Source organism: Miniopterus natalensis, chromosome 4, assembly GCF_054644295.1.
Source record: "Miniopterus natalensis isolate mMinNat1 chromosome 4, mMinNat1.hap1, whole genome shotgun sequence".
Taxonomy (NCBI): domain Eukaryota; kingdom Metazoa; phylum Chordata; class Mammalia; order Chiroptera; family Miniopteridae; genus Miniopterus; species Miniopterus natalensis.
Window position 1 is genome coordinate 24327985 of NC_142084.1, and position 27554 is coordinate 24355538.

Here is a 27554-nt window from a genome sequence, read left to right on the forward strand (position 1 = left end):
ATACTATGGATGCCCTGATTTTGTAATATACAGGGTGGGGCAGAGTGGTTTACAGTTGTTTATATGGAAGAAAATACAACAAGTAAATAATAATAATACAAGAATAAACTGTGTTTTGTGTACTCAGAACTGTAAACCTGATTTTGCTCCACCCTGTATGTTGGAAACAAAGCTAAAATGTGTTAGTTATTAATGCTAAGAATTTTGTGGAAATGCAGCAGTATTACTCTGAGCACCAAGAAAAGCGATCTGGAAACATCAGTATTCAACAGATATATGGTATGTTTGATACTAGATGGGTTATTTATTCCTACCTGTCAGTATTGAGCCATGAGATCCCAAGGGGACTTCTTTGGGCTTTGATTTCATTGGCTATAAACTAAATGGCTTGGAAGCCTTTATCTCCAACATTCCATCCCCGAAGTTCCCTGACTGCATGGCTCCTTAATGTAGAAATTACTAACATGCGAGACATTTTCCAGGTCCCTCTGCATCCTGGAGGCACATCAAGCCCATCACTCCCACCAACTCCTTGCACTCCACCAGGAGGGCTCCCGGTTACCTGGTGTCCAGACACCAGGGGTTCCTCATCCCACCATGTGACAGGTTTCTGTGTTCTCTCTGACATGATCCCATTCAGCTCCACCTGAGTGCTAAGAGGTTTCTTGGTAGGGAGGGATGCACTCACAGTGTAGGAAATAGGATGCTCTCCATTCCCATCTCCACTCTTTTATCCAGCATCCAAAAGGTAGCCTGTCTCCCCCTGAAATGATGCCAAATTATCTATATATGTTGCAAAATATAACACTACTCAGTCAACAATTCTGTTTTTACTGCAATAATTTCTTTGAAAGTCAAATGATTTAAACTAAAGCTGAAAGGTGACTTCCATTCCGGACGAGTTAGTCAAGTCTCTTCTATTCTGCTTGGCTTGGAGAGCCACAGCGGAGCACCTGACCTTTGCCGGCACGGCCTTCAGGCTGGCATTCCTATCAGTGGCACACAGATGGGCTCTGCGTGATCTCAGGCGATCCACACAGGTAGCGAACTCTCCATTTCAGGAGGAGCGATGAGTTAATGAAATTAGGAAGAATCACTCCACTTGGAACGAGCCAACTGCCCACAGAGATGGAATAATCCATCACAACCAACTACAGCGACATCAGGAAGAAAGAAAAGCATGTGCCAATTAAGCTTCTTGCCCAGACTGTTAAAGGATTAATACTGCCCTTGAATCTTCCTACTCTTTGATTCAGAGGAACTCTTGTTTAACAGACATGCCAGAAGAATTAAACATTGGATATAAAAAGTGACAAGCTTATTTCCAGAATATATTTAAAAACATGGTGCTGACTTGGACCTAGAAGACAGTATTTATAGCCTGATCATATCAGAGAGTGAACATTACAATTAGTGCTCTGTCCTTGTCACATCTTGGTGAACTCTTCTAAGATAATTAGTATGATTGCTGAAGGCTGTAGGAGTATAACCCTCCTCTTTTTACTGCTGGAAATGTTATTGTTGCTATTTGGGTCAACTATCTTAAAACTTCCCAGAAAGGATTTTCAGAAATAATTCTGGGAGGCAAATGAGGGAGTCGCCGGGGAGATTCTGGAGAACGGAGGCACTGGTACACTGAGCTGGGCCGCTCTGTGGTAGATAATGAACTGAGGATAAAAAACCTCCCCTGGACAACAAAGGAGAACCTCTTGTGTGACCAGTGAGCGGAGACAGCTTGGGAAGAGGAGGGGAAGGCATCTTTGAGCCATCAGAAGAGGAGTTCGGCCTGAGGCTTGGGAGCCCCGGGCTGGGCTTCCAGAGGCTGCTGGTCTGGAAGACCCAGGACGACTGCATCCAAAGAGCAGCTCTGCCTGGAGTGGAACCATGGAGCCCGACTGTGCCCACATCAAACGTAATTTGGCGCTAATGATTACACGCACTTTATTCCTACTTGTGTGAAATTAGAAGTCAGCAGAGACAATGCTCCAATACCCCAGGGCGAGAAAAGGATAATTGGGCTCTAAATTAATAAGTGTCACAGCTCTGAACAGAAGATCTTGTGGAAATAAAAGATGCCATAGGGCCCTAGCCAGACTGGCTCAGTGGTTAGGGTCCCGGGTTTGATTCTGGCCAAGAGCATGTACTTCGGTTGCAGGCTCGATTCCTGGTCCTGGTCAGTGGTGAGTAGAAGGCAACCGATCAGTGTGTCTCTTTCGCACTGATGTTTCTCTCTCTCTCTCTCCCTGCCTCCCTCCCTCTTCCGCTCTCTCTGAAAAGCAATGGAAAAAATAAAAAATAAAAAAGATGCCATAGGAACAAAGAGAAATGCTGAATCATTGGTTTGAGAAATCCTAGAATAAAAGGACAGTAAAATGTCAGATTCTGGCTTGGGCAGGACGATCAGGGCTATCATGTACAAGGACCATCATAAGTAGTAAAGAATGTGGTGTTTTAAGCTACAGTAACTGGAGATACAAAACACAGTGTTAGGAAGTGTTAACATGGAGAAACGCTTTCTGGAAATGGGAAATGGGAAATTCACGCATCGCTTTGCAGGGACTTTTTTAGATCTAATATTGCAACTTAGAAATATAAATGTATTTCCATCAAAACATTAAACCTGATTATTTGCTCACAAAATGATTTGTTCTCTGTATTTATAGAAGTAAAAATATATAAAAAAGAAAAACCTAAACCCTTTCTTTTTGAATTGTGGAGTAGGGAGGGGGGATGAGATTTGGAAAAAAAAAGTCTTTGCAATCATCTTTCAATCTCATTAGGAAAGATTTGTAGAAAGTCAAGAAAATAGAATCACCTAAATCCAATAAACCCTTATGTAATATTTGCTTACTTTTTTTCTGTACACACACACACATTTTGCATCGTTGTGATCATACTTTACACACAATGTTGTTATCATTTGGGTTTTAACATGTGTCGGTTGCACATTCCAAAGTGACAGCTACAGGCCCCATTGACTGTTGACAGATCCAGGACCAATTTAGGGAGAACTGCTCCAGACTAGAGTGGTATCTTCAGGAGTCAGCTAAGGACAGATGCTCCTGCAGGCAACAGGCGCAAGAGGCAGAAAGAGAAACAGGTACAAGGAAAGGGAGCAGGAGAATCATGTCACTCAGACACCCTAAAGGACAGGGAGAAGGGACACAATCTGAAAAGTCCACACAGGTATTTTGTAAATGACAAAGGCAATTTAAAAAAGAAAGCTTTTTGCTTCAGGAACACCACAGGAGAAAGCTTTCGATGAATCTGTTTCTGGTGGATACATTATTGTACTGATCAAACATGCCCGTTGCACTGAATGTTCATGACACCTCTATGAGATGGGCATTCTTATTACTGCCAGTGTGCAGAGATGAAAAAGTATTACATGCTTTCACATGTCTAATCTAGGAGCTTCGGAATTTGGGTTACATTGGTTTGCAAAACCATACAGATTTCAAGTGTAAATAAAACTCAATGAAACATCATCTGCACACTGCATCGTGCGCCCATCACCCCAAAGTCTCTTTCCGCCCCCATTTCTCCCTGCTTCGCCCACCTCCCCCTGTCCCCACCCCCCTTTCCCTTTGCTATCGCTGCACTGTTGTCTGCGCATAAGTGTTTTCTATGTAGGGTGTCCCCCCCAAAATGTATACACACTTTAATAGCCAATAGCTCAATTGATGTTTCTTTCTTTTCAGATTTAACCCACTGAAATTAATAATGGCAGCCAGCCCAGCCGGGCGTGGCTGGGCGGTTGAGCATCGACCTAGGATCCAGGCGATCAGGGTTCGATTCCCGGTCAGGGCACATGCCCGGGTTGCGGGCTGCAGCTGATCAATGACTCTCTCATCACTGATGTTTCTATCTCTCCCTCTCCTTTCCTCTCTCTGAAATCAAAGATATATTTAAAATAATAATAATAATAATAATAATAATAATAATAATAATGGCAGCCAAAGAGTGTATATATTTTTGGGGGGACATCCTGTATATATGTGTGGGTGTATGTGTGTGTATAATTTTGATTTGTTTTTTGCTTAATCCCTTCACCTTCTTTCATCTACTCCCCCTCCAGCTCCTCCTCTCTTAGAGCTGTCAGTCTGTTCCATGTATCCATGCCTCTGTTTCTATGTTGTTCATCAGTTTATTTTGTTCATTAGATTCCATGTATAAGTGAGATCATATGATACTTGTTTTTCTCTGACTGGTTTATTTCACTTAGCATAATACTCTCCAGGTCCACCCATGTTGTCAGAAAAGGTAAGATTTCCTTCCTTTTTCATGGCAGAGTAGTATTCCATTGTGTAACTGTACCACAGCTTTTTTGTACACTCATCTACTGATGGGCACATGGGCTGTTTCCAGATCTTGGCTATTGTAAATAACACTGCAATGAACATAGTGGTGCATATATTTTTTCAAACTAGTGTTTTGGGATTCTTAGGATGTAGTCCCAGAAGTAGGATCACTGGGTCAAAAGGCAGTTCTATTTTTAATTTTTTGAGGAAACTCCATACTGCTTCCCACTGGTTGCACCAGTCTGCATTCCCACCAACAGTGCACGAGGGTTTTCTTTTCTCTACATGCTCAGCAGCACTTGCTGTTTGATGATTTGTTGATGGAGCCATTCTGACTGGCTCATTGTGGTTTTAATTTGCATCTCTCCGATGATTAGTGATGTTAAGCATTTTTTCATATGTCCCTTGGCCATCTGTTTGTCCTCTTTGGAGAAATGTCTATTCAGGTCCTTTGCCCATTTTTTAAGTGGGTTGTCTTCTTGGTGTTCAACTGTCTAAGTTCGTTATATATTTGAAATATTGACCCCTTATCAGATGTATCATTGGCAAATATGTTCTCCCATACAGTGGGCTCCCTTTTCATTTTATTGATGGTTTCCTTTGCTATGCGAAAGTTTTTGAGTTTGATGTAGTCCCATTTGTTTACTTTTTCCTTTGTTTCCCTTGCCTGAGGAGATATATCGGCAAAAATATTGTTACAAGAAATGTCTGAAATTTTACTGCCTATGTTTTCCTCTGATTTTTAAGGTTTCTTGACTTACATTTAAGTCATTAACCCATTCTGAGTTTATTCTTGTGTATGGTGTAAGTTGGTGGTCTAGTTGGTGGTCTAGTTTCATTTTTTTGCATGTACCTGTCCAATTTTCCCAACACCACTTACTGAATAAACTGTCTGTACCCTATTGTATGTTCTTGCCTCTTTTTTTTTTTTTTTTTTTAATATATCTTTATTGATTTCAGAGAGAGGAAAGGACAGGGAGAGAGACAAACAGAAACATCAATGATGAGAGAGTCACTGATCGGCTGCCTCCTGCACCCCCCTGACTGGGGATGGAGCCCGCAACCCGGGCATGTGCCCTGACCGGGAATCGAACCCCGATCGCCTGGATCCTAGGTCGATGCTCAACCGCTGAGCCACGCCCGGCCGGGCTTGCCTCCTTAATTGACCATAAAGGTGTGGGTTTATTTCTGTGCTCTCTATTCTGTTCCATTGACTTATATGCCTGTTTTTGTGCCAATACCATGCTGTTTGGATTACTACGGCCGTGTAGTATAGTTTGATATCAGATAGTGTGATACCTCCAATTTTATTTTTCTTTCTCAAGATTGCTGGAGCTATTTGGGGTCTTTTGTGGTTCCATATAAATTTTTGGAATATTTGTTCTATATCTGTGAGATATGCCATTAGTATTTTAATAGAAAGTGCACTGAATCTATAGATTGCTTTGGATAGTATGGACATTTTAATGATGCTAATTTTTCCAATCCATGAACAGGGTGCATGGTTCCACTTATTTGTATCTTCCTCAGTTTCCTTTTTCAGTATCTTATAATTTCCGGAGTATAGGTCTTTTACTTCCTTGGTTAAGTTTATTCCTAGGGCCCTGCCGGGCATGGCTCAGCGACTGAGCATCGACCTAGGATCCAGGCAATTGCGGTTTGATTCCCGGTCAGGGCACATGCCCGGGTTGCGGGCTCCATCCCCCTTCGGAGGCGTGCAGGAGGCAGCCGATCAATGACTCTTTCATCATTGATGTTTCTATCTCTCTCCCTCTCCCTTCCTCTCTCTGAAACCAATAAAGATATATTAAAAAAAAGTTTATTCCTAGGTACCTTATTTTTTGCTGTTGCAATGGTAAATGGGATTTTTTTCATAATTTCTCTGATAGTTTATTGGTGTATAGAAATGTCACCAATTTCTGAATATTAATTTTGTATCCTGATCCTTTGTGGAATTCATTAAACCTAGTAGTTTTTTGGTCAGGTCTTTAGGGTTTTCTATGTACAGTATCATGTCATCTGCAAATAATGACAATTTTACTTCCTCCTTTCCAATTTGGATGCCTTTTATTTCTTCTTGTCTGATGGCTGTGGTTAGGACTTCCAGTACTATGTTGAATAAGAGTGGTGAAAGCAGACATCTCTGTATTATTCCTAATATTAAGGAAAATGCTTTTAGTTTTTGCCCATTGAGTATGATGTTGGCTGTGGGTTTGTCATATGCGACCTTTATTATGTTGAGATATGTTCCCTCTATTCCCACTTTGCTGAGAGTTTTTATCAAAAATGGGTGTTGGATTTTTATTAAATGCTTTTTCTGCATCCATTGATATGATCATGTGATTTTTAGCCTTCATTTTGTTTATGTGATGTGTCAGGTTTATTGATTTGTGAATAGTGTACCAAACTTGCACCCACGGAATTAATCCCACATTGTCATGGTGTCTGATCTCTTTAATGTATTGCTGGATCCAGTTTAATAATATTTTGTTGAGGATTTTAGCATCTATGTTCATCAGGGATATTGGCCTATAATTTTCTTTCTTTGTAATGTCTTTATCTGGTTTTGAAATTGGGATAATGCTGGCCTCATAAAAAGTGACTGGAAATCTTGCCTCTTCTTGAATTTTCTGGAGTAGTTTGAGAAGCATAGGTGTTAGTTCTTTTTTGAATGTTTGGTAAAATTCACCTATGAAGCCATCCAGTCCAGGACTTTTGCTTGCTTCGGGGTTTTTAAATTATTATTACTGCTTCAGTTTCATTTGTTGTAATCAGTCTGTTCAGGTTTTCTGATCTTCCTGATTCAGTTTTGGAAGATTATTTCTAGGAATTTTATCTATTTCACCCAGTTGTCCAGTTTGTTGGCATATAGTTGCTCATAGTATTTTCTTACAATCCTTTATATTTCTGTGGTGTCAGTTGTTACTCTCCTCTTTCATTTCTGATTTTATTTATTTGGGTCCTTTCTCTTTTTTTCTGGGTGAGTCTGGTTAAAGGTTCATCAATCTTGTTTATCTTTTCGAAGAACCAGGAGCTTCAGGATCTTAAGAAGCCAGAAGAATAGCAACGTCCAACAGGCCTTCGCTGTATTACTGATTAGTATGCACACCTCCCTCGCCTTCTCCTCCGTATCGACCACCACGACAAAAAACCTTACTCCTAATTCTCTAGCTGGAATACTCTCTAGGCTTCTTGTTGTTCTGCTGTCTTTATAAGCCAGTATCAAGAACAATCAAAGGACAAAAATAAGGTTAATGATAACTACATTTCCCATAAGCCGTTATCTGAGGTTTTAAAATCTCAGTGATGTTTTCTTCGTCTGTTTCAGACAAACCATTTAGAGCAATAATGAATAAAAAGAATGTGAACAAAAATTGAGTCTCAAAATGATGCAAACGATGTAAAACAGCAGAGGTAGTTTCGCATCCCCACGTTAAAAAGCGATGCAGTTCTCATAGCAGCAAAGACAAAAGAATACAATTTCAGGCATTACGTAACGAATTCTTACCAATTCCACTAGCAGAAGTTTAAGCACTTTCCTGCTTTGTTATTTTTTGATGCAGCATATTTTTATAGAAGATAACTGATTTTCATGTACTTGTAAAAAAAAAAAAAAAGCACTATAAGAACGATTCCATTTGCTGATGGACGTGGTTGGCAGAACAGCTTAGGATGGTGTGGTCTTTCCTCTAAGTCCATCTCTCCTGCAACTCCTGGGAAGCATCGGACTGATGATTATAGATGAAGAGAAAGCCACATTTCAGACAAAGGAATCATGCGACAGGAGCAGAACTCATCAGACATCGGATGCCTACTTGATGCCACGTCATGAAATAAAAGTGTATCCACTGATATTTCTCTCATAGCAATCTCTCTCTCTCTCTCTCTACCCCCCTCTCCCTTCCTCCCTTTCTCAAAATAATTTTTTAAAAAGTGCTAGGTCTCTTTTTTTAAAAAAAATCCTGGTTTACTAGCTATAATAGAAAACATAATTTTGTAGAATGAACTTAAAATGTTCTTTTAATAGCTCTGTTTTGCTTCTGAGTTTAAATACACATTGTGACATTTATTGACTGTGAGATAAAAAAGTACACAGAATTGTGCTAAAAATACATTTCTACAGAGATCGAAGCTCACACTTGTATTTGACAAGGACATATGAAAGATCTAAGCTTTGACAAAATATATGGGGATATTATGCATGATTCACACAAACACTAATGTTTTGAAGTGGAAATATTACCAGAAAAATAACCTATGAATTCATCATTTATTTTCCCTCCTATGACTGTTAGTTGATATTCTGTCTCACTTTCTTAACAGAAATTCTCTCTGATATATATGATATGTGTCATATATATAAATATATATCACATATATAAATCATCTTTACAGCATGACTTACAGTTATAGAATTCCAAATATAATAATACATCTCTCATCCCAACATATCTACACAAGACATAAGATTTATACTACTACTAGCTTAAAATGTGACTTTTGATTTCCTCTAAATATCATCTACAAATGAGCTCATAAGAGTAATTTTCTGCATTATATTGCTAACCACTGAATTACTTAGTCAAAGGATAATGGAGTAAGAATAGCATAGAACAAAGTACCAAAAAGGGGAATTAATTGGGTTGTGGTCAAAGGAACAGTGAAATGAGGATACTCTACACTCTCACTTCTCTTTCATTGCCTTTTTGTCTGTTTAATCTCACTTTCCCAATCTCTCATCAAAGACTCAGGGGCAGCCTGCGCAGTTTACACACTGATGTAGCAGCTCCGAACAGTGCCAGCCTCTCCAAACCGACAAAGGGGTAACAAAAATATTTTATGTTTATTGAGACGTGAGCTTTTACACTTACATCGTTCTTATCATTAGAGAGGCTCCTCTACAGTGGTTTTCCAGCTGTGAGGGCCAGAGACCAGCAGCATCTTGAAAGTTAGAAAGGTAAATGCACAGGCCCCACCCAGGTTTACTGAATAACAAACCCTAGGGAGGCCTGAGAATCTGCATTTCTAACAGGTTCCCAGCTGAGACCCATATGGCTGATTCAGGGATTACACTTTTAGAACCAAGGGATCAGAACATGGCTTCTGGAGCCAGGCTCAGCCCCTCGCCAGCTGAGTGAGCGTGAGGAAGTTAAGTCCATTTTCTCATCTGTACGTGGGGCACATTAGCGCACACCTCAAACGGCTGCCAGGAGGGTTAAGTGAGTCAACCACTTAGGGCTCTGCCTGACACCTAGTAAGTCCTGTATAAGTGTTTTTAAAAATAAAATTGTGTGAAATCAGTTGCATTTGTTATGTCTCATTCACACAGTCAACTCGTTGTACCTGCTTATAGTCTTCCAGCATTTTATTTCCAGATGGCTGAAATAAATCAGCTTAACCCACTGGTTCCCAGTCCCGCTGACTATTAGAACCACCAGGGAAGCTTTTAAACATTACTGATTTCATAATTTCAATCTATTTGATCTAGGTTGAAGCCCAGGTATTAGAATACTTTAAATGCTCCCCAGGAAATTCTAACACGCAGCCAGGATTGGAAAGTATTGCCCTCATTTATAAATGCATGGTATGTTTCTAGAATACAAAGGTCATATTTGGGCTCCTTTGTGAATCAATGTAAAGAACCTCGTAATGAATGGAGCAAAACTCTACTGCCATATACAGAGCTGTTTCGAAACCGGGGCTGACTGCATAATCCACTCACAAACTGAACCTCTGGATATTGACATATCCGAGGCCTTGATAAAATCAGCCAGGTGTACATTCAGGGTTATAAAATGTATACTTGCAGGCAATCTACTGCAATGTGTACAGAATTTTCAACACCTGACTGACTGAAGAGGTGTTCCTTCAATCATGGCAATACTAGTAAAAACACAACATAACCCATCTTGGCATTTGAGCATTTAATGTTACTAGTTGTCATCCTGAGGGCCCATAGCTATTGGGATTGGTACTTTACCGAAACAGAGATGGGAAGGATTCAAGCCACGGGCCTGGCGGATTGGGTTCAAGCTGCTGAGCTGGCAGCCAGCCTAGCCCGCAGGGCAGCACCTTTTCCCACGCCCATCACCTTTTCAAAGATAAAAAGTGCATGTTTGTGGATGGGTAACAGGCAACATGTCAGAAATAAGATGTCGACAAAAACTGAAAAAATTGCTATAAAAAGCTACTCACAGCAAAATTTTAATACTTAACAAAAGCAGGGGACTGTCCAAACATTTTTAGGTCCCAAGCCTGGAGATTTCTAAAGAAGTCTTACAAATCTTACAAATCTTCCTCTTTGGAAGATATCAAGAATATGCTGTACAGAGTTTAGAGATATCTAGTGCTACATATTTTACTTAAATTTAATTAATCCCCAAGTTAATAAAATATAAAGAAGCAATTTTTGTTACATAAAATAGAAAATAAGTTGGAATCATATTTTTATCCAAAAATACTGCAAGTGTCCATCTACTATGAAGATTACCTCCCTAAGCCTCGAGACAGATCTCATGACGTCCAAGCTTCACATACCGTCAGCATAAAGCCTTCTGGGCAGAAGGAAAGCCACAGATTAGATTGTGGTTTATCTGGGTTCTCCCTTGAGAAAGATTAGAGCATATTTCTTATGAATTACAAACACTAAAGCAGCAGCAGCTCTCAATAGCTGCTCCTTCTCTCTGTGTTTTTACAGGCACTGTAGCAAGATGAGGAAAATCAGATGGAGATGTATTTTTTCTTAATCCTAAATTTAGGTATCCTTGCATTTAAAACACAACTCTTTACGTTGCAAGTGTTCACTAATGGCAAAACTTCAATCAAATTTTTATCAGGAAACTGAAAGAGAAACAATGGTGACTATATCAAACTGATGCTCACTAGAAGCCAAAGCTAATCTTCAAAGTCACTATAAAAACAAAATTCTAGAGCATTTCTTTTAGACAAGCACCAGGGGGAAAAATCAGAAGCCGCCAGGTTTGCTATTGGTGTTCATGACCTTTCAGTGTTTCTCTTTATCAGGGAAGTCACAGGTTGTTTTATCTCCAAGTCAGTACTTCAAAGCCTTCTACTTTAGTAAATTATAAGTGATGGTTTTCAAAGCCATTTTCAGCCTCCTAGTCTCTACCCCATCTCGTAACTGCCTAATACCCCAACTCTAGCCAACCTCCCCTTTGGAGTTCTGCAGAGTCTTCAAGTCACGTATGGGCTAAACAAGAAAACTGTGAAGACTGAATGAGATGGTGCATGAAACCTGCCTACCACAGTGGCTAATTCTGAGTAGGCTCTAGATTATTTTCAGATTCCAACCTCTTCTCAAGTCTCCGCCCAGGATTTTCAATACTCATCTGCACACTGTTTTACAAAGTATTACACATGCAAAATTTTGTTTTTGAAAATTACTATCTTCAGAATAGGAAATTTTGTTATTTAAAGAAGATGCAAAGGTGAAGTCCTCTTTGACTGAAATGCTCTTTGTACATTGATGAGAAAAAAACACACTTGAATTCCTGAAATTTGGAGGTTGAAAAAAAAGTGTAAAAAAGATTTTAAAGTTGTTCTTGTTGGAGACAGCTCCAAAGATATTAATTTGATTTTCTCTTACTTTTAGTTAACATATTTTATTTGAGAGCTTTCTACCAAGTTATTTCCATTTTGCATTGGTAGGGAGGGCCGCAGAGTTGTTTCCAAACCTTCTCTTCTTACTACTTTCAATGGGAGATCACCCCCTAGTGGAAATGTAGTAGATAATACCATATTTCTGTGCTTCACTGGTGAAAATGTAAAGGAAATCCATGACACTTAAAACGATGTTTATACTCCTCAGTAAAGAATGAGAAGAGACTTTTGGGTAAACACTGTAGGCTTCTAAATTGTAGTGAGTCCCCATTTGCATATGAACAGAGTAATAGTTTTAAAGTTTCTTGGACTTTTAACCCAATGAACAATTAATGCCTATTTCCCTTAGAACACTTATTTTCAGAGAACTGTGTGGCTGTTAAGGTAAATTATAAACTAAAATTGTAGTAGATTGCAATATTCTATCTTCCCAAGAAACCTGAGGGCAAAGACATACTCAAATGAGTAATACCTATGCTTTAGATTATTTAGGCCCATTTGTATAAGAAACTGTTCACAAAATATGAAATATTAATATTTACCTTGTATTGATTACATGCCATATATATAACAGGACCATTCTGTGGGCTTGAGAGATGTTATTCTATTAATAGACCTTTAAAAAAACTTCTGGATAAAAATGTTTAATTATTGTTTCTATGTGTGAATCTACTTCTCAAATGATAATATAGCATTTGAATATCATAATGAAAAGCCTAAGTGCCAATGAAGTTATTCTTTTAAATGTTTTAAAATCTTATTATATTAATAAAGCAAGACCAATAAATTCCATCTCACTTTTGATCAAACCTCACATTAACGCATCACAGCCTCACCCAAATATAATAAGTTTGACAATGCATTGCAATCTAGATTAATTGTTAGTTTTACATGTTTATCATTACATGGAGTATTGACTACAAGTATTATTCCTGAAAGACTGAATCTTAGGTAAATGGGAAATTACCACTTAAAGTAAATTAGCCAAAGAAAGTTACTTATTTGTACTAAGGTACTTTACACAGATGCTGGGTTGCCCTATAAAATGTAAAATACATAAGCTAATATAAAGATTTCTGTGTGGAACTGCACAATATGACCATAATGTTTACAGATAACTTCAAACATCACAAATTTAAATATATATTATATATATATCTGTATGCATATTTGTTACCTAAAAAGTTTCTGTAAGCACTTTAAAAATAAATGGACAACTGGAAGGCATAAAGTATAAAATTAGGCAGTAATCTTAATTTTTTTTTTAATCCTCACCTGAGGATATTTTTTTCCATTACTTTTCAGAAAGTGGAAGGGGAGGGGAGAGAGAGAAAGAGAAACATCAATGTGAGAGAGACACATCAATTAGCTGCCTTCCGCACAGGCCCAGACCAGGGCCGGGGATCGAGCCTGCAACCGAGGTACGTGCCCTTGGCCGGAATCGAACCCAAGACCCTTCAGCCCATGGGCCGATGTTCTAACCACTGAGTCAAACCGACTAGGGCAGGAATCTTAATTTTTGCTCCTCCTAATGCACAAGGCTGTTGGGAGTACCAAAATCCACACACACAAAAAAGTATCTGGAAGTCCTTCATAAATTATAAAGAATTATAAAATTGTCAGTTGTTATGTGTTTGCCCTTGAATGAATTGCTTTGATAATAAAAAATATTTCTCACTGTAAGTACTGCAGGAATCTACCAACCTGATGGAAGAGTCTGCAGAACAATGAAGCAAACACCCCGACCCTACCCCGACCCTACCCCGACCCTACCCCGACCCTACCCCGACCCCGACCCTACCCCGACCCTACCCCGACCCCGACCCTACCCCGACGCTACCCCAACCCCGACCCTACCCCGACCCTACCTCGACCCTACCCCGACCCGACCCTACCCCTACCCGACCCTACCCCTACCCGACCCTACCCCGACCCGACCCCGACCCGACCCCGACCCTACCCCGACCCTACCCCGACCCTACCCCTACCCCGACCCTACCCCGACCCGACCCCGACCCTACCCCTACCCGACCCTACCCCGTGCCTTCCCGCTCCCAGCGGAAGGCAGGCAGCCACAAGAGAGAATTCAGTAGTCAGCTGAGCTGGGTCATCGTGGGGAGCGGTGAAGAGGCTAGAGGCTGCTTTGCATGCATGACACCAATCGTTAGACCTACTTACTAAGCTGAACTGACTTGATTGGTCAAATATCACCAAGTTTCACATTATATCTATTCCAGTGTAGTCTCCGATTTCTGAGTCCTGCCAGGATATGCAGGAATGCTCAAAAAATGTATTTTGACAATACATGAATACTGTAAGAGTGAAGTCTGGGTTGCCACAGCTGACAAACACATTTCCAAAAGTGGTATATGTATGTATAAAGCAGAAGGTAAACAACTTATTTTAAGTTTATTTTAATAAGAGTACCATTTTCTTTATATGGACATACGATAGCCCTATAAGGGATGCTTAATTATTCAGGAAAAGGGACTTCAAGAAAGTCACCTTGATTTAAAAATATATATTGCTCATTTTGCTGAGCTAGTGGAAACTCTACGTTACTACATTAACATCAGCTATCGTGCACTGCGAAGGTGGTCAGGGAAATTCATCCTTTATGTAATACTTGGATGGCAAAACTGCAATGCAGATCAGTTTTATCTCTGTTTTCACAGATGAAGGGTAAAGAATCAAGGCTCTGATCCAAATAATACAAGTTATACAAGTATAAGTCACTGAGCTTTAAAAAGCACATTAACTGAATCAACTGTTAGCAATGTTAGGCTATTTTAAGCATATTAATAACCTTAGTCATATTTTAGTAAACAACCTAAAATCCTTCAATGGCAAAGCCAGGAATGGACCCATATGGGGACAAAATGATCATAATTAATAATGTTACTTAATCTCTTCGCAGCATAACCAAAAACGGTCACTGAGATTCTAGAGTACATGTCACATTAAAACTGCTTCAACTAAAATTATCAACCTTCCTTAACATTCATGCAGAGCTGAACTGATTCTTACTTACTGTCATTTTTCTAACCAGGCTAATTTCCAGGTTTTATTGCCCGTGCAAGAAATAAATGCAGTAAGTGGTACAGTTGGAGGTGGCTATCATGACTCCACGAACAGCAACAGCTGATATTATAAATCTGTTTCGGGACTGACAAGCATAACTGTGACAATGTGTCACACAATTATGAATATTGATAATAGATGATGCCGAGTCATTTCAAGGACAGGTGAAGCTGTGTGCAATATCCTCCTGCCAACCGTCCCTTCTCACTCCTGTCCCACTTTACTTTCCTTCAGAGAACTTCACCACCTGGGTTTACTGTCTGTATCCCTGCAGTAGAATGAAAGCTGCTTGAAGGAAGGGACTGATCTATTTTAGTCCCTGCTGTGTCCCCAGTGCTTTGAACAGTGCCTGGCACATAACTGGTGTCCCCATGGGGTGTGGATCCTCCTCCTGCACAGCAGGGGGCAGTATGTCCTAAACAAGAAGTAAAGGATTTTGTGATGAGGATCATTTACACCATTCAAAAGCACTGAAATTATGTGAATTAATGAAAAAGCCAAAGTGCATGGCAGTGTAATACACTCACTCAAGCCATTGCAAAGCTAAGCACTGCTTCATACAACTAATAAAATAAAATTCTCTTACAGTTAATGTGGCTGATTAAATGCATCATGTGGTACAGTAAAATAATACAATTAGCAACTATTTTCTGAAAGGAGCCCGAGACTCTTAATCTCACATCTAAATCCGCTTGGACTTGTTTCCTTTGCGAGGCTACGTAAGAATCTCAGTCAGAGTGAAACACTCACATATTCAAAATGAAAAATATGTAAAAACGAAAAGCTGTTCACTAGAAAGAAAACAACGATATCCTAGTTCTTTGGGGAATGCTAGAGAAAGGCATCGGGATGCAATTATAACTGGACATAGCTGGCCAATTACTGGGACTTCAAGAACAGAATACTTGAATTGTTACATACCACCTTTTCAAGAATAATTCGATCTCCACCTTTGTTTTAATAACCTTGTCTTACATTCGATGTTTCCATAAGATAATCTGGACATGATTCATTGGTCATAACAATGGCATAAATGCAGCTGAGAAGTGATGACTGAAGATGGAACACTTTAGTGAACTCTGCCAGAATTTTAACTGGAGTCAAGAGGCTATAAATGTAAATACAATTTTTAATATCTAGTTAGTAGCTACTGCACAGGAATGTGCATAATATAACAGCATAGCCACAAGCCATTTTGGGAATGAAACACTGCATATGATTCAACATTATGCTTAATTCCATGACACTTAATTCTGACAATGTGTTATTTCATGCAGGCCTTTTTGTTCTTTTATTAAATATATCTTTATTGATTTCATAGAGAGGAAGGGAGAGAGAGAGAGAGAAACATCAATGATGAGAGAGTCATCGATCGGCTGCAGCCCGCAACCCGGGCATGTGCCCTGACCGGGAATCGAACCCTGATCGCCTGGATCCTAGGTCGATGCTTAACCGCTGAGCCACACCCGGCTGGGCTATGCAGGCCTTTTTTAAAAAAATTCTTAACATATATTTAATTTAAACTTTATAGTACATACTTAGTATAATGAATACACACTTATAACTTGGCTTACTGTTTACAAAACCAGTACTGAATTGAGCTCTGTTCCGTCATGCAGGCCTTCCTTGAGGTTAGTAATAAATCTCTGTCTGTCACCTTTGTACATCTGACCCTTGAACAATGCAGAGGTTAGGAGTGAGGACCCTCACACAGTCAAATATCCACATATTACTTCTGACTCTCCCCAAAGTGAACTAATAATAGCCTACTGCTGACCAAACTCTTGGATCAAACATGGTCCAATAACATATTTTCTATGTTACAGGTACTATATACTGTAATTTTATAACAAACTAAGGTAGAGAAAAGAAAATGTTAAGAAAATTATAAGAGAAAATATATTTATAGTACTGTGCTATATTTATTGATATCGTGAGTTTACATTGTCTGTTTACAAGATGAATCATCTGTCTGTCGGTGCCTACATCAATACTGTTCTATACGATACAAAAAACCCTAGGTGATATGCATATTACTAACACTAGACATCAAATGACAAAATAATGTGAAAAAAATTCATGTTTATTTACAAGTATAATGATTCCTGCATTAATAACAAAGCAGCAGCAGTATGATTGCTTTATAGTAGCCTAGTGTAACTGATACGATTATTTCATGATAGCCAAATCTGTACACTAATGAATAAATTGTTTTAAAATTTTTATGGCATACAGTATTACAATTATATTCATAACATAATACCAGAAATATTGTTACATTAAAAACCCTCACTTACTGTGACGATAGGCTGATGGGTAGTTTCTCCCATTACAAGAGAGTGAAGCACACTGTACGGCAATGTAATTCTTTGAAAGCAGTGATAAAACAGCAAGAAAGCAAACACATTTTAAATTTTATATTAAATATCGCCCCCTGATGCAAATGTAAGCATAGGCCTTCTATTTCCATACAAGTCTTGCACACGATGTCCTCCATGGCGATGATCACGATGACGACAAAAACGTCCCATACAGTTCTTGCTGTATAGCTGATCGGATTTTTCACATAAAGACATTCACACACTCGTACACGTTTATGAACTACATGGCGTGGTGGCTCATCGGGGGGAGTGGGCCGCCGTAAAGGCCTTCATCGTCGCTGTCTTCCCACTGAGTAGGCGGGGGGGGTAACCCCACCACCTCAGAGGGGCAGAGGGGGACGCGGAGGAGGTGGAAGGAGGAGTGGGAGAGGCGGGCGTGCTCCGTGTAACTTTACAGAAATACGGCGTAATTTCCATCCGGTGTTTTTGCTTCTTCCTCTCTCTAAAAACGTTTCCATAGAGTACCAATTACTTTTCCACCTTCTGTTAATTCCTCGGGTGCGGTGTCTGTTAGCTCTTAAATTTCTCCGAGATCCATAGCTTGAAAGCCTTCCCACCGCGCCCCTCCACAATCCCACGATCTTCACTGGCTCCGCAGTAAATCCCGTGAAGTCGCGCACAGCATCTGGACGGTTTTCTCCGCAGGCATTTACCGTTTCAGGCGCCTGAAGGATGGCATCGTCAATGCTGCGGTCCCTCCAGGCTCTCATGATGTTCTCGCGGTCAGGATTTTGCCCCCGAGTGTTGACAATCCTTTCCATGGAGTACCTGCCATGTGTAACGAGCCTTAAAGTCCTTATGCCCTGGCCTGGAGGCTGAATTGGAGATGCTCTGTGTGGGGAAAAGCAGACTCTTGGCCATCTTCAGTGCTGAACTCACGGGGCACTCGGGTGGCCAGGGTCGCGTCCAGTGTGGAAAGAACGCGAAAAGGCAGTCCCAGTCCCTACTCGCAAGGTGCCTCCTGACTTCAGGGACAAAGCGCTGATGGAACCAACCCCGAAAGAAGTTCTCATTGTCCAGGCCTTGTAGGGACCGGCAGCTGGCGTTTACCTTTCCCTTCAAAGCTCGGGGGCTGGCATCTTTCGTTAAGGGTGGTCCTGATCATAAACCCGGCGGCATCTGCCAAAGGGCAGAGTCAGCCTGTCCATTCCCGCCTTCAATCCTGGAGCTTGCTTCTCCTTCCTTACTAATAAATGTCCTATGTGGCATGTTTTGTCCAGAATAGGGCACTTTTCATTAAAAACCTGATCAGATTTGTCTTCAATGATTTTTTTTTCCAAGATGCTTTTCATATATAGATTTTTAAATCCAGAATGGACCAAAAAGAATAATCCAGGACGCAGGTGCCAGATAAAAGTATGCCATGGGAAAGTCAGGAAGCCTTGCTACCTGTTTTAAAAGCTGTACCTAAATAAATATTTAGCTTTCTTTCCCATCGATCTACCTCCCCCTGCTCTACCTCTGACCGTGGCACGGGGGCGGGCTTGCCTGGCAAGGCTTCAGTTCAAGGATCCCTGTACAGAGGCTGGTGCAGCCTTAAGTATCCTACCCCAAATGGTCTCGTTCCAGGTCTACGACTGACACCTTCATTGTTGTGCGTTGGAAATACGGCGACTTCAGCACAAAACAATGTTACGTCTTTATAATGATCAGTAAATCATCTTCTTCCCTTCTTTTTTACGTGCAGCTGAAAATCGATAGGCTAGGGACAGAACCTTGGGAGCTTTGTATTGTTGGATTTATCTCTCATTAAACGATCACCGCTAATAGTTACTAAATTCACGTTAAGGAAATTCTAGATGGAATACTGCAAAAACACATTTCTGCCCAGGAAGTCCCTTCACTGATTTTCTTTCTGTTCCCCAGTGACAGAGCTTCCAGAGCCTTCTCGCTCAGGGCCATCTTCTGGATGCCGTTTTGAAGAGCTTCAGTAATGTTTGCTGAAGGGAAGAGACTCCTGCCTTAGGTTTTCCCCAGGTTCACTACCTTTTTGAGCCAGGAGCTCCCTCGTTTTGGAAATCTCTTCTTTTAGCACTCATCAGCAGGCAATTGGTCCTTGAATGCTTCCGCTGATGAAAGATCAACATCGACTGGCTGCCTCCTGCACTGGGGATGGAGCCCACAACCCGGGCATGTGGCCTGACCGGGAATCAAACCAGTGACCTCTTGGTTTATGGAGCACTGCTCAGCCACTGAGCCACACCGGCCGGGCTCAATGATTTTCTTAATGGTGTCTGGGAACTCGTTTGCTGTTTCTTGGTGGGCAGAAGCTGCTTCTCCTGTTATCTTGATATCTTTTAGGCCGCCTCTTTCTAAAATTATGAGAGACCATTTTTTGCGGCAATAAATTCTCCAGCTTTAGATCCTTCACCTTCCTTTTGCGTTGTCATATAAAGTGCCATTGCTTTTTCTCAGGTCATATGAGAGTCTTTAGGTGTGCCTTTCCTATAGCAACCCTGCACCCACACAGAAGCTGCATTTTCAATACAAGATAAGAAGATATTTTGCAAAAAGTGCGAAGTTTTCACACCTACTGGTGTAATGCAGCCGGGGCATCACAAAGTCCCTTTTCTTTTTTTCACAGTGGTCCTTACTCTGGACTCATTTATCTTGAATGCTGGGAGGCTGCAGCCGCAGACCTGGGTCTACAGTGCACAGTGAACTTTTCCTTGTAACGTCATGACTTTCCTCTGCTTCCTGGGAGCACTTCCAGCTCACTGGCGGCACTTCGTATGGGTCCCATGGTGTTATTCAAGGTTTACGGTGTTGCACTAAACACAGCGAGAAATATGCGAGAGCTGTGAGAGATCACTTTTGACTGTGATACCCAATTTCCTGCCGAGAGAACCGCTCACGTGGAGATGATTAATGCCACATGGCGTTTTAAGTGGCCACTCAGAAGGCCTGAGCTCACCACAAGAGCAACAGGAGGCAGGTACACAATTATTACAGTATGTGCTACAGTTAATTTTATGCAGTTATGGTTTAAACTACATCTTTATATGTGGTTACGTTTCTCTTGACTGCGAAGAGTGTCAAGTACATAAGTTTTGATAAATTTTAACTTTTTATAATATATTTTATATATTTTATGGTTGAAAAATGATAAAATACCCTAGTACCTATGTATATTTTATGCATTCATGACATACCTGAATTTTTCTTAATTTTCCTGATATTTCTAGGCTATGCAACTTGTCTGCAAGTTCTTTCCAATTGTCACAAGTCTCCAAAAAAATTTTCCAACGTATTTATTGAAAAAAATCCACATATAGGTGGACCCAAGCAGTTCAAACCTGTGTTGTTCAAGGGTCAGCTGTACACAGTTGGACCTGGATTGACTCAGAGAGCCACAAACTATGCCACAGCACAAACGTCGGTGTGAAGCAGGAAGTGAACAGCAAACTGCTTACCAAGGGACCATTTCTATCTCAATGAATGACTCTGGTAGGGCACCATCATTTTGTCCAAACATTAGATATCTGAAATAAAACAGTACCTTGCAGCTCTGAAATTCTTGCGTTCAAATTATTAAGAGAAGAGAGAAAGGGGAGCAAAGAGAGAGAGAGAAAGGGTGTCCCTAGAGGAGCATTGCTGACAGAGCTCACACTTCATCCTCAATCTCATATTTGCACTTTCCACTGCCAATTGATCACCACCTTGCTGTCACATTAATCATCCCTAAAAACCAGTTAGGCCACTCTGCTCCAGCAGCAAGACTTTCTTTGACCTGATAAATCTAACCCAAATTCCCCTATCAACTGAGGCCTTTGTTAGCTTGAATTTACCCTATTTGTCTCACATTAGCACTTGCGATAGCACCTTTTAAAAAAAAAAATGTTCTGGGAAATCCAAGGTCCTAGTCACCCCACCCCATGCCTGTGCTCGTGGCAGTCCTCTTCTCCCTGGTTACCTGACGTCTCCCACTATGGCTTTTGCTGTGAAGTCTCCCCTGAAACAAGGCAATTTCTTCCCCAGCCCCCAAGCCCCCAATTTTTCTCTTTTGAGTCTCATTACGTTTCGTCAACAAAGCACATTGGTGATAGCGGGTGGTATTTGAGAACACATTTAGTTAATTTGATGAAGAGCGTTAATTCATTCCTGAAGCCACATATGAATGTGTGAGAGCTCTTTGGTGAGAAAGGATTCCCATAAGGAAACACCACAGCGAAGATGTGCTGAAATATGTGTTTAATCAACAGCTTCCATTTTAATCTGCTGGCAAAAATTGTGGGAGCATTTTTTTTCATTAACGTGAATAATCACGCTATCTACGCTTCTGCTGAGTTTTATGAGCTGGTGATAGAAGCAGTAAAAGGTAAGCCTCCCAAAGCAAAAATCAACTTTAAAAAACCCAACTGAACTAAAATTAACATAAAAATGTGCTTTCAAGTTTAACTACCAAAAGAGCAGATGCACTTGGCCATTTATGAAAAAGAAGTGTTTAAAGTCCATCAACACACATTTACTCTCTGCCCAGAACAAGCTGCTACTTTTAAGATACAGTACAGTGTCTACAAGACATTTTTAACGTATCAGACATTCCTGGCAACTTCATTACTAATGAATGATCACAGAGCAAACAACGGATCTTCACAAGCTCAAGAAATGTGGCATATACAAAACAAGGGAGAGTCAGAATTAGGGTGATAGTTTATAACAGAGTGAAATGCTAATACCAAAAGCAAGGCTTGCCTCTATGTAAGAAGCCAAAGCCCTCAGGTAAACTTATGCATAACACTCACAATCCTCTATGTGTACTAGCACTTTAAGACTTTTCACACTAAAAAGATTTCATTTTCAGTGAAAAAACAGTTTATACGCACATACACATACATATCTCTATTTTTTTCTTCCAACTGTGAGAGGTTTCTCTCTTAACACATCCGATAACACGATGCTACCTCATTTCCTAGGTCTAGAGTGTGCTCAGCAAAAAATGAGGGACTCGAATGGCCCAACATATACAAAGATTATTATAATAATAATGAAACTGCAGCTCACGAAGGGAACGTCTATGCAAGCCTTCTAAGGCCCACTTGCCTTCATACATTTATCTTACTCTCTGCTCTCAGCACGGCACAATACCACAGAAGCAAAGAATCCACCGAAGCAATTCTAAGAGAACCTTCACAACGCATTAATTTCAGAATCCCACAGCTCCCTTCACTCCTGGATTGCATACGACCCACTTCCTGCACAAGCAGGTTTGTCACACAACTCGCAAATGTGGCGAGAAGGTTAAACAAGACCACAGAACACGCTCCTGCTAGGAAATGTCAACATTCTAGCGGTGGCTGTGAGAGCGAGTGGCTGGTTCCCAGTAGGAGTCTCTTGATTAGCCTCTGCCGTGTGTTCATCTGGCTGACTCCGTAGTTGCGTCTGGGCGCAGGGAAGCTAAGCAGCCGGATTTTTCTAAGAGGGCATGTAATTCAATTTTTTGTTAGGCAAATAACCCTTTTGTTGCCTGTTGAGTTCCTCGGTAAACACTTTCAGCCTCAACCGGTACACTTCGCTAGGGGCATTATATAGTCCTCCCAGGGAGAGAACTGCTAGGAAAACACGCGGGTAAGAAGGTCCCCAAGAAAGGGAGCAGAATGAAGTTCTGAGCAGCACAGGCCAGAAGATCCCCGGCCCCCCGGCCCCGGGTCCTTCCCCGCAACCAGGCCAACATGTAGGAGCTTGAATTCCACCTCAACCATATTCATAACTGACGCTTCGGCTTTAGATTCAAGGACGATTCGAGGTCACATGATCCCATCCTATTAACCGTGCTTTTCTATCTAGCAGATAAAATATCAGGCATGTGTCTAAAAACCAGCAAGGTTACGAGCCCCAGCTGAAAGCAGAATCACTATCTTTCTCCTACTCTACACCATAAATAAAGCAAACGAGGTTTCTGATAAAACGATTGAAGATATTATTGCTCACTAAGTTGAATTCTATTTTTTTGGTAGGAGAGTGGTTAAAAAACAAAAAGAGAATCTATCTCAGTTGTTAACTCCTGGTAAGGTTTTTGAATTATATTAATTTATTAAAGAATTTCAAATTACATTGATTTATGAAATAGTAAACATTTTACTGTTGTTTAATTATAGCAGTATTCACAATCAGTGATAAAAAAGGTCACCTTTGAAAGATTTTAAAGTTCAATGTATTAATAAGTTAAGAAGTAAGGAGTTATACTTTAACTTAGATATAATTCAGTCTCGTGACAGATACCGAGCTCAATTCTACCTGTATATTGTGATCACTTCTTTTTGCTTCCAGCTTTATTGAGATATAATTGACATAACATTGTGTAAGCTTAAGGTGTACAATGTAATGATTTCACCTATTATACACTGTGAAATGATTACTACAACAGAGTGAGTTAACAGCTCATCACCCACGTAATTACCTGTGTGTGTGGCGAGAACATTTAGAATCTACTTTCAGCAAGTTTCAAGTATATAATACAGTGCTGTTAATGACAGTCACCATGCTCTACATTAGATCCCCAGAACTTACTCATATTATAACTGGAAGTTAAACGCTTTGACCATATCTTGGTGAAAAAAATATATAACTGACGTCTTCAAGGTGACAGCGAAGCACTTCAATGTCACAGTGCTACACACAATGCTGCTTTTCTCGCCGCAGTCTTATTTTCAAGATCCCTTACATGCTGTCAAATGCAAAAATTAAATATTCTGATCCTTTTCAAATAAGGCAGAGGGAGCAGCTAATCATGCCAAGTCTCATAAAAATTGAAGAATGATAGAGTTAATATGGCTTAATTTTCAGCCACTGACAGGGTTCAAACACTTCCTAAGTCAAAATACTGAAAGTAAGTGCAATTAAGTGATTTCCCAATGTCCTTTTATTATATAATGACAGAATTATGTATCTACATGTGAATTTCTAAATATAACGACTTACTTGAGCTATCTTACTTGGGAGGCTTAACCTTCAAGATAATTTGAAAAATATCTTATAGATTTGATTGATACGGTCATGGCATTTTGGTGATTTTTTTCCAGGAAAAACTTTGTGCTGTGCAGTGTTTCTCAAAAGTTTGTAGTAATTGCTCAGTCGATGGTAATAGGAACGGTACACACACTATTTTTCCATGGGGGAAGTGAGAAAGGAAAAGGTGGCATTTATTTGGTCATTAATCTGGATGGAATTACTCTTTGACCATGTTAAATAGAAAAACAAAACAAAACCATGGATGAATTTTTCAAGATTTTGCAGCATGTGATCACTAGTGAGAAAATGGGAATATGAAGAAATAGTCTGCTGAATGCCAGCTCCTTGGAGATGCTCCAGCCGCCAGACAATTGCTAGCAGTCTTAGTTTTCAATTAAAGAGCACTGTAGGGACTGCTCAATATATTTAGATTCAAAGAGGTAGTTTATACCCTGGGGGTGCCTCAACTCGAGAAATTTAGACCAGATAAGATCAGAGAAACATTTATATTTCAAGGCAAAGGTGAAGTGAGCTTTTTCATTACTGGTACAGTTGATGTTTGATTAAATCAATAAATCAACAAATTATAGCTTTTTAAGACTTCTTTAAGTGTACTTTACACATTTACAAAGCATACAGTCCCCAGATATTTACAACCTGGGTTAAGTTACTTCTCTTCTTTAAGCCTCCGCTTACTATAACATTCATGATGAAATATCAACTCCATAAGGTTAGTTCGAGGATTAAATGGTACAGTTCATGCAAACCACTTAACCCAGGGCTTGGAGCATAATACGCACTCAATTAACAGCAGCTGCTCTATTCAACTCTTTTCACTAAGGGGCATAAATTTGGCTCTTCTATTCAAGCTTTAGGGGAAATCTAGAGACAAATCAATAATCAACTGACAGATACTTTGATACATTAAGCATAAAACATATAAATGAAACAGAAGTCTAAACCTTCAAATCGAGGACACTGAAAGCCTCCTTTTCATGTCTCTATATGAATACTCCCATCCAGAATCCCTGTGCTCATAAAAACATTCTCCCACGAAGCCTTGAAGTTTTCCCAAATGCAGTATTTTCTAAGTTTCTCCCTGCAAAACTTTCTCTATATCTTGTGACCATTTCATAAAGTGAAGAATAAATGGCAGGTGCCCAGGGACTCATTGCAGCGGTGCCAGAGCTTCTGCCACCCTCACCAGGCAGCTCTGACAGCTTGGCGGAGTCTGGCCTCAAGAGAGCCACATGGTTCTTGGGTGTCATTGCTAACCCCTCGATTTCAGCCTGAGAGTCTCTGCGAGGAACATCCCCTGGAAATGCTTCATCATTTGCCTCTGACTCAATTCTAGGCTCACAAGTGCAATTTATAATAATAGACACCTCCTCACATAGTTTTAAAAGAAATGAAAAGATCGCTTGCTCAACCTCACTTTTATAGGTAATGACTTGCATATATAAAAGAATGAATTACATTTAAACTAAAACCATTCTCACACATTCATGTGCAAACCGATATGTTAATTCACACGTAAAGGTAAGGGAAATTCCTAGTTCATTGTCACTGTGAAACCATGTAAGTTTTGAGAATTTTGTAAGACTTCACACAACCACTAGATCCCTGGCATCTGTGGTAAAATGTGGTCCAGTTTTGGTGAAAGAAGATATGACTAACAATGAACACATCTCCGCTTCCACGCTGCTAGCAGCCAAAGGAGGTGCGGAAAATGGAAAGCATTACTTTCCTAATATTTTCCCCAAGAGAGCTGCTTGGAAGGGAGTGTTGGAAATGCCAGTAAGAAAAACAAATTCAATATAATTATTCCATTTTTATCAACTGCCAAACAAACATTAGCAGATAGTCTTCAGACCAGTTTGTAGGAGGTAGAATTAAAGTTTATTTTTAGATGTATGGAGCTGCATGACTCACAGGGGGAATGAATGTGTTGATTTACCAATATGTTAGATCAATTATAGGCACTGCTCTGCCCAACTGCTCTTGAGATCCCCATGCTTAGTAGAGAATGGATTTAAATCTGTCCAGGTGCACATTTAGGGCTGTGCCGCAAAGCCAAGTCAAGCCCACATTGTAAAACAAAGCCATTTTTTAAAGGGAAATTCTAATAGTTAAAAAATTTCAAGGACACTCATAGATAAGTTCAGATTATTGACAAAGAAAAGCAAATAATCAAGACTCACTATTATTCAAAGTTAAATTATTGATCAAGGATCCTTTCTCATTTTAATTCTAATTTCATACTTTCAAATATCTTGATTCCTTTTGGTGAATAACTTTATATAAATCTGATTTTTTTCTCCTGGGTTTGAAAAAGTAGAGTCAGAAATTTGGGTTTTCAGGTGTCACTTGCCTTCTCCTCACTTCCTGAACTCTGCTGGAGTCACCTCCATCACGTTCCAGAAGAATTAGTACGTATCAGTTGCTACGCTGAGTAATTTACTTAAACTGTCTCATGTAGTTCTCTCTCCAGACTTTAAGGTAAATGTGTTTATTGTCCTCATTCCTCCCTTTCCCAAATGAGAAAATTTTATTTCAGAGAAGTCTTTCCATTTGTCCAAGGTCATACAGCCAGTAAGAGAGAGTGAATATTTGATCCCTGGTAGGTTGGTGCTGAGACCTATGAATTGGCCACCAAACCATGAGGGCACCAACTCTCACAAACACCCAACTTGACAGACTGAAGTTCTGCAAATAGTCTATAAATGTGGCAGCATCTACCTTCCAAGTTATAGGAGAAAGGCTGCCTTTCACTGGGAAGCAGGCAAACCAATCTTTCTTTATGAATTATTATTTTTAAATGCGCATATAGAAATAGAGAACAGTTTGATGGTTACCAGGGATTAAGGAGGGGGTGGGGCAGAAGGGAAGTGAGTGTGGCTATAAAAAAACAATTTGAGGGACGCTTCAGGGGCTGGAAATGCTCTGTATCTTGACTGTACCAATACCCTGTGCTACAAACTGAATGTTTGTGGCCCCCGATTCATATGCTGAAACCTAATCCCCAATGTGATGGAACCTGGAGGTTGACCTTCGGGAGATGATTAGGTCATGAGGGTAGAGTTCTAATGAATGGGGTTAGTGCCCTTACAAAAGGGACCCCAGAGAGCTCCCCTGCCCCTTCGACCACGCGTCGACACAGCAAGAAGACGGTCTCCTGTGAACCAGGAAGCCAGCTCTTACTAGACACCAAATCGGCTGG

General features: G+C 40.2%; 1 protein-coding gene across 1 annotated transcript in view; it reads right to left on the minus strand.

Moving 5' to 3' along the window:
* The window catches only part of CHSY3 (chondroitin sulfate synthase 3), a 242683-nt gene that overhangs the window by 55950 nt on the left and 159179 nt on the right, over positions 1 to 27554 (minus strand). The gene's annotated exons all lie outside the window — the stretch shown is intronic.